A 6,418-nucleotide genomic window follows, 5' to 3' on the forward strand; every position below is an offset into this window, starting at 1 on the left:
ATTGAAGGGTGATAGATATAGGACAGATGTCAGAGGTAGTTTCTTTACTCAGAGAGTAGTAAGGGTATGGAATGCTTTGCCTGTAATGGTAGTAGATTCGCCAACTTTAAGTACATTTAAGTTGTCATTGGACAAGCATATGGACGTACATGGAATAGTGTAGGTTAGATGGGCTTCAGATTCCTGAAGAAGGGCTTATGCCCGAAACGTCGATTCTCCTGTTCCTTGGATGCTGCCTGACCTGCTGTGCTTTTCCAGCAACACATTTTCAGTTCAGATTGGTATGACAGGTTTGCGTAATATCAAAGGCCAAAGGGCCTGTATGCGCTGTAATGTTCTATGTTCTATAGACGTCATGCTAAGATTACACCTCCCTGTGCAAGAGTACATAAAATCTCTCATGATATATTTAAAGAACTGCAGGGAGGTTATCCTGGCCAACATTCATATCTCCTCAAAAACAGATTACCTGGGGTGTTCTTTTGTTGTTTGTGAAACCCTGCAAACTACTTACCAAATATTTTTGAACATAAATATAATAACTTTATTAATAAATAATTGGCCACGAAATACGAAGATGTGAGAGGTATTTTACAAATATATATACTTTCTTTCCTAAGGTTGCAGTTAGCCAGAGAAGGGCAGGTACATCTCAATAAGGACCTACCTCAGTCTAGCCAGACCATGCAGTTCATTTATTTATAGATGCTGAATGTAACTACCATCACACTCCTTTTAAATCCCTTTCACTATGTATTTTACTGTAACCAAAATAACTGCATGTGCTCATAATACTGCATAAGTGATTTCATCGCTTTTTTTTATCACTTTCTTCATTTCCGTTGCATAGATTTCCTTATACACAGAGGCAGTTCATATTTCTGACCATCAATGTAAAGTAAGGTCACTATTGTTTTGTACGCAAATGGTAACTTACATTTTAGTTTCAGATGCTGATCTGCTAGTTATGTCTCCAACCTTTTCTTTTGAACCATATTCATACCAGCATGCAGAGACCTGAATTTTGGGACAGCAGACTTTGAGCTCGTGGGCTGCACTTTAAAAATATGATTGCAAATCACAAACTTGACAACCTCAGTTTTCTTTGAATCTGCTTTAATACTGTTTAAATATGGTAGCCATTTCACTGACAATGCCCTGTGCCAGTATAAAAGCAATAGCGTAATTCTCCTGAAATCGCCTAGTGCTTTTGAATTTCTTTGAACAATATTCCATTTCCCTGAATGATCTGTTCCACGTTTAACTCTGTTATTAACCTTTTTTTTTAAATCATTCGTGACACATTGATGTTGCAGGCAAGGCCTGTATTTATTGTCCGTCCATAGATGCTCTTGAGAAGGTCGTGGTGACCTGCTTTCTTGAGCTGCAGTTTGATGCATAGGTACCCTCACAATGTTGTTAGGGAGACAGTTCCACGATTTTGCGAAGAAATGGTGACATACTTTCAAGTCAAGATGGTGTGTGGCTTGAAGAGGAACTTGCAGCTCGTGGACTTCCCATACATCAGCTGCCCTTGACCGTCTAGATGCTGGTTGGCATAGGGGGTGGAATGTGCTGTCTAAGGAGCCTTGATAAATTTCTGATGTTGTTTTATAAATTCTCAAGGATCGGGTTCGCAGGAGAGTAGTCTGACACAGACCAGGAGAAAAGAACTAAGAGACGAGTCTGCTAGAATATAAGTATTTTATTCCCCGCAGTGTCACCTCAACCAGGTCTCGTACCTACAACGGGTCTGGTTTATACTCACTCTACGTGTTACCGGAACTGGGAGCCGTCAGTTCTCGTAGAGCGGTTGCCAACAACCCACGCTCGGCGGTTAAACGTAACCCGGAGCAGACTCTACCGAACTGGGGACTTTCCCAGCTTATATACTCTTTCGAGATCTAAACATTCATGCGAACAACAGGGCAAGACTAAGCAACACCTTCCATTCCGGTAACATATTCATGCGAACAACAGGGCAAGACTAAGCAACACCTTCCATTCCGGTAACATATTCATGCGAACAACAGGGCAAGACTAAGCAACACCTTCCATTCCGGTAACATATTCATGCGAACAACAGGGCAAGACTAAGCAACACCTTCCATTCCGGTAACATATTCATGCGAACAACAGGGCAAGACTAAGCAACACCTTCCATTCCGGTAACATATTCATGCGAACAACAGGGCAAGACTAAGCAACACCTTCCATTCCGGTAACATATTCATGCGAACAACAGGGCAAGACTTCAGAAAGCTCATTCAGTTGAGTTTCTGGTGAATAGTAATATCTAGGATTTTGATAATGGGAGTTTTAGTAATGGTAATATAATTGAATATCAAGGTGCAATAATGAGATTATCTCTTGTTGGAGATGGTAAGTGTCGGATAATTGAATGGCCTGAATGTTACTTGCCCCTTGTCAGCCTAAGCTTGGGCATTGTCCAGGTCTTGCTGCATTTGACCATGGACTATTTCAGTATTTGAAGAGTTATGAGTGCTGCTGAAAATGTATGTAATTATCAATGAATATTTTCACTTCTGACCTTATGAAAGAGGTAAAGTCATTGATTAAGCAACTAAAGATAGTTGGGCCTAGGACACTACCTGCAGAGATGTCCTGGAACTAAGATGACTGACTCCAACAACCACAACAATCTGATATTGTGTTTGGAATGATTCTGATGAGCAGAAAATTTACTCCTTGATTCCTATTTACTCTAGTTTTGCCAGGCCTCCTTGCTGGGTCAAATGTGGCTTGATGTCAAGGGCAGTCACTTTCATGTTACATTTGGAATATAGTTCTTTTGTTCATGTGTGAACTGAGGTTGTGATGAGCTCAGGGATTTGGTGGCCCTGACAGAACCCAAATTGTGTATCAGTAAACAAGTTATTGTAAAGCAAGTAACTGTTGATAACCCATTCCATTACTTCACTGATGGTCAAGTGTGCACCAATGGGTCAGTAATTGTCCTGGTTGAATGTGACTTGCTTTTCATGTCTATAACAAAACTGGACAATTTTTCAAATTTCTGGGTTGACGCTAATGTTGTCACTGTTATTGAACTAATTAGCGAGGGTGCAGCAACTTCTGGAGCGCAAGTTTTCAGTACTTTCATTGGAATGCTGTAGCCAGTGTCCAGTGCCTTCAGCCCTTATATAACAACATTTGGAGTGAACTGGATCTTTGATTCTGGGGACATCCGAGGAGGCAGAGATGGATCATTCAATTGGCCCTTCTTGTACCAAGTAGATTCCTACAAATTTGCATTGATGTGCTGGGTTCTGTCATCATTGAGGATGGGGATATTTGTGGACCCTCCTCCTCCAATGAGTTGTTTAATTGCCCACCATCAATCACATTTATTCACATTCATAATTTATAAATAGTACAAAGCACTAAAACCATTTCACCTTCCATTTAAGAAAAGTTTCAATGAACACATGACTTAAATTAACCTTAAATCAATTTATTATCCAGTTAAAAACATCTTCTTTGTCCTAAATAAAGCGTCTATTGAGGCACCTCATCAAGTTCTTTCTGAAAGGCAGAATATATGTCATTCACCAATGTCGTACCCTGAAATAATTTTGTTAAATATGACTCTCCCTTTATATGACTCCCGATTATGACTTGGAACAATTTCCTTACTGTCATTAACTGTGCTTGAATTGCTTCCTTCATAACATTCTTTTAACATCCTACATGAAGCATATTTAATTTGCATTCAAGGGCTGTAATGGTGTTCCATTTTTGTTTGATTCTCCTCACTTGGATTTATTTCCTCCAAAAGGGCTCATTAAACTCATCTTTCATTCCTAATCAAATGACTGTATCAAAACTGACCACCTAATCACTAACACTCAGATGTACTCCTGCACATCTGGAATATTTTTACAATTCAAGACTAACATCAAATACCATATCATATCTGACAACATTCTTTTTATGCACATTTAATAAAGACGCTGCCCTGCATTAGCCCCTGACCTTTTTTTCTGATTTACCATGAAGGATAGCTTTGGCATAGGTGGCACCATTTCTAGCCAATCTGGTTCTTGAACTGTACATCCTCCATAAACCAGGACACACAAACTGACCGTATTCCTATGTAAAATATGAGACTTCTGTCTTCCCACCACATGTGAAAGCAGAAGAGATTCATATAAGACATTATTCTAGTAAATGATCCAGTGGAAGAATGGAATTTTAATTTGCTTTGCTTTTGACATTTCTCACTATAAAATTTATTGAGACCACATGAGCAGAAGTAAGTCATTCAGCCATTAAAACTGCTGCACCATTTGATGAGATCATAGCTAAATCGGACAATCCTTGACTTCACGTTCCTTCCTTTTCCCAGTAACTCTTTATTCCCTTACAATCACTTATAGAATCATAGAATCCCTACAGTGTGGAAGCAGGCCATTCAGCCTCTCAAGACCACACCAACCCTCCAAAGAGCATCCCACCCAGATCATACCCCTACCCTATCCATATAACCCTGTATTTCCATGGCTAATCCACCTAACCTACACATTCCTTGACAATGGGCAATTTAACATGGCCAATTCACCTAACCTGCGCATCTTTGGACTGTGGGAAGAAACTGGAGCACCTGGAGGAAAACCAAGCAGACACAGAGAGAATGTGCAAACCACACAGACAGTCGCCCAAGGCTCGAATCGAACCTGGAACTCTGGCACAATGAGCTGTGTTAATCACGGATCCACTGTGCTGTCCTGTTACTAATTAAAAATCTGTCTCAGCCTTGAAATATACTTAATGGCTTTGCTTCAATATCGCCCTCTGCAGTCAAGAATTCAACAGATTAACTGCCCTCTAACAGACATAATTTCCCTATATTTCTGTTTTAAATAGCTGACCCCTTATTCTGAGATTATGCCATCTAGTCCTAGACTGTCCCAGAAGGGGAAATGATTTTTCCACATTTGCACTGACAAATCTGCTAAGAATCTTGTATGTTTCAATAAGGTGACTTCTCATTCTTCTAAACTCCAATGAGTACAGGTCAATCTACGCAACCTCTACTCAAATACAATCCCTCTATACCCAGGACGGATCTACTGAACTTTCTGTGGACAGCCTCAAATGCCAGTTCTATCTTTCTGTTGGTAAGGGGACCAAATCAGTTCAGTATTCCAGCTATGGTCTGACTAATGCTTTGTGTAGTTTTATTAAGGATCCATATTTTTATACTCTATTACCTTTGCAATAATGGCCAACATTTATTTTGCCTTCCCTATTATCTGCTGAACTTCTATGTTGTGATTTTATGATTTTATATGCAATGACTCCCAAATCCCTCTGATCTGTAGCTTTCCATAGGCTTATTTAAATAATACTTGGGTATTATTTTTCTTGCCAAAATGCATAATCTATATTTTTCTACATTATATTCCATCTGCAAAGTTTTGCTCCTTTCTTAACCTGTCTATATCCATTTGCAGACTGTTTCTGTTATCCTCAGCACTTGCCTTCCCACCTATTTATGTGTAATACACAAACTTGGCTACAACACATTAATTTTCCTTAACCAAATTGTTAATATATGTTGTAAATAATTATGGACCCAGCACTGCTCTTTGTAGCACTCTACTGCTATAGATTACCATTCTGAAAAATCCACCTCCCCAACCTTTATGGCAATGCTATCTTCTATTAGTTAGCCAATTCTCCGTCCATTCTAACACATCCAACACCCAATAGGTTCTTATCAAGTGCCTTCCGAAAATACATTACATCTACTGCTTCCCCTCTATCTATCCAGCTTCTTACTATCTCATAAAATTCTAGTAAATTTGTTAGACATGATTACTACTTCATGAAGCCGACTTTGCTTGATCATGTTATATATAAATTTAAATGCTCTGCTGTTACATCCTTTATAATAGAATCGAACATTTTTGCAATAACAGATATTAAGTTAACTCGCCTATAGTTATCTGATTTTTATCTCATTCCCTTTTTAATCCCCTGGGACATTTCCAGAATCTAAGGATTCTTGGAAGATTACCAGTGCAACCATGAAACTACAACTTTTAATATCCTAGGATGCATCCCATTATGTATAGGGAACTTATCAGTGTTCAACACCCATTAGTTTCTCTCATTGTATTTGTTTCCACTTATTTTGTCACTTGTTATTCACTATTTTTAGAATTCTGTTAGTATCTTCTTACTATGAAGACTGATGCAAAGTATTTATTCAACTCTTCAACCATTTCATGGTTCCCCATTAACATCTTCTCAGCCTTGTTTCTATGGGGCCTATGTTAACTTTCAGCTCTCTCTGCCTTTTAATATATTTAAAGAAGCTCTTGCTGTCCATCTTGATGTTACTTGTATGTTTACCCCCAACATTTTTCTTTTTTTTTAAAACTTTCCCAAT

Source organism: Chiloscyllium plagiosum, chromosome 24, assembly GCF_004010195.1.
Source record: "Chiloscyllium plagiosum isolate BGI_BamShark_2017 chromosome 24, ASM401019v2, whole genome shotgun sequence".
NCBI classification, from domain to species: domain Eukaryota; kingdom Metazoa; phylum Chordata; class Chondrichthyes; order Orectolobiformes; family Hemiscylliidae; genus Chiloscyllium; species Chiloscyllium plagiosum.